General features: G+C 45.6%; 2 non-coding genes across 2 annotated transcripts in view; both read right to left on the minus strand.

Moving 5' to 3' along the window:
* Positions 1–176: 176 nt before the first annotated feature.
* On the minus strand, positions 177–333 carry LOC135194691 (5.8S ribosomal RNA). The gene has a single exon (XR_010309917.1). It is a non-coding gene; the product is annotated as a 5.8S ribosomal RNA (ribosomal RNA).
* Positions 334–772: 439 nt separating this feature from the next.
* LOC135194713 (small subunit ribosomal RNA) overlaps positions 773–2,500 on the minus strand; it is a 1,903-nt gene continuing 175 nt past the window's right edge. The window contains exon 1 of the ribosomal RNA XR_010309938.1: positions 773–2,500. This exon is cut by the window's right edge and continues 175 nt beyond it. This is a non-coding gene — a ribosomal RNA (small subunit ribosomal RNA).

Genomic DNA, 2,500 nt, shown 5'->3' on the forward strand with positions numbered 1-2,500 from the left:
AACGGACCGAGAACGAAATGCGTATATTAAGTATTATATTTAAACACGTAATAACGATCTCGAACGCGGATACCGTCATATGTTCGAGTCGAACGTCAAAGTCTTTTACTTCGGTTAAGACGTAAAGAGACGAGACATTAAACGTTCGAACAGTGTGGTTTATATTTTTATACAGCCGGCCCTCAGACAGGAGTGGTCCTGGATGTTTCTCCACGGACCGCAATGTGCGTTCGAAATGTCGATGTTCAAATGTGTCCTGCAGTTCACACTATGACGCGCAGTTAACTGCGTTCTTCATCGACCCGCGAGCCAAGTGATCCACCGTCCAGGGTAATGGTTTTGTTAATTTTTTTGTTGTATAATTTCTACGATCACTCGAACGATTCTATACGCCAGAGTGATATTAGTTAGTTTTTTATTTTTATTTTTTTTTTTTTTTTTGTTTTTTTCTCTTCTTTTTAGTATATAGAGAAAAATTCAAAAATTAAAAAAAAATAAATAAAATAAAATAAAAAAAAAAAAAAAAAGTACAAAACAAAAAAAAAAAAATATACATTTTATTTGAAGATGACGTATGTGCGTTGACACATCGTACTTTCCTCGAAATCGACATCGAAAAATATCAGTATAGGACGCGTTACACGACTCTCCGACTCGAGAACGAGAGAATCGCGTCCTCGCATCGAAACGACACATTCCGAACGTCGATTTTTGTGTTTTAGAATTTTATTATCGTTCATCATCGCACTCATTCGAGATAGATAATTTACGTTAATGATCCTTCCGCAGGTTCCCCTACGGAAACCTTGTTACGACTTTTACTTCCTCTAAATGATCAAGTTTGGTCAACTTCCCAGCAACGCCGACGGCCGTGAAGCCACCGCGTGTCGGTCCGAAGACCTCACTAAATCATTCAATCGGTAGTAGCGACGGGCGGTGTGTACAAAGGGCAGGGACGTAATCAACGCGAGCTTATGACTCGCGCTTACTAGGAATTCCTCGTTTATGGGGGATAATTGCAAACCCCAATCCCCAGCACGAAGGAGTTTCAACGGGTTGCCCGGGCCTCTAGGCCAGGGAGAACATGCTGATTCCTTCAGTGTAGCGCGCGTGCGGCCCAGGACATCTAAGGGCATCACAGACCTGTTATTGCTCAATCTCGTGCGGCTCGAAGCCGCCGGTCCCTCTAAGAAGAATTTTAATACGCCGCCAGTGAGTTGCTCGACCGAAATCGAGCACACCTAAATGACGACGCCTATTTAGCAGGCTAGAGTCTCGTTCGTTACCGGAATTAACCAGACAAATCGCTCCACCAACTAAGAACGGCCATGCACCACCACCCACCGAATCAAGAAAGAGCTATTAATCTGTCAATCCTTCCGGTGTCCGGGCCTGGTGAGATTTCCCGTGTTGAGTCAAATTAAGCCGCAGGCTCCACTCCTGGTGGTGCCCTTCCGTCAATTCCTTTAAGTTTCAGCTTTGCAACCATACTCCCCCCGGAGTCCAAAATCTTTGGTTTCCCGGAAGCTGCCCGCCGAGCCATTGTAGTAACGTCGGCGGATCGCTAGATGACATATTTACGGTTAGAACTAGGGCGGTATCTAATCGCCTTCGAACCTCTAACTTTCGTTCTTGATTGATGAAAACACCTTTGGCAAATGCTTTCGCTGATGTTCGTCTTGCGACGATCCAAGAATTTCACCTCTAACGTCGCAATACGAATGCCCCCAGTTATCCCTATTAATCATTACCTCGGAGTTCTGAAAACCAACAAAATAGAACCGAGATCATATTCTATTATTCCATGCACGAAATATTCAAGCGGCATTTTGAGCCCGCTTTGAGCACTCTAATTTGTTCAAAGTAAAATTGTCGGCCCATCTCGACACTCACTGAAGAGCACCGCGATAGGATTTTGATATTGAACCGGCGTTTTACCGCCGGCTCACCGACGATATGCTCCGCAGACGTGTCAGTATCACCGCGGATGCGGTGCACCGACAGCGCGGCGCACAAATGCAACTACGAGCTTTTTAACCGCAACAATTTTAGTATACGCTATTGGAGCTGGAATTACCGCGGCTGCTGGCACCAGACTTGCCCTCCAATTGTTCCTCGTTAAAATATTTAAAGTGTACTCATTCCGATTACGAGGCCTCGAAAGAGTCCCGTATCGTTATTTTTCGTCACTACCTCCCCGTGCCGGGAGTGGGTAATTTGCGCGCCTGCTGCCTTCCTTGGATGTGGTAGCCGTTTCTCAGGCTCCCTCTCCGGAATCGAACCCTGATTCCCCGTTACCCGTGACAACCATGGTAGTCGCAGAAACTACCATCGAAAGTTGATAAGGCAGACATTTGAAAGATGCGTCGCCGGTACTGGACCATGCGATCGGCAAAAGTTATCCAGATTCATCAAAATTAACGACTTCGGACGAGACGCCCTCCGTCGATTGGTTTTGATCTAATAAAAGCACTCATCCCATCACTGGTCAGAGTTCTGA

The sequence above is a fragment of the Vanessa tameamea genome, unplaced genomic scaffold (genome assembly GCF_037043105.1).
Source record: "Vanessa tameamea isolate UH-Manoa-2023 unplaced genomic scaffold, ilVanTame1 primary haplotype ctg00000038.1, whole genome shotgun sequence".
NCBI lineage: Eukaryota > Metazoa > Arthropoda > Insecta > Lepidoptera > Nymphalidae > Vanessa > Vanessa tameamea.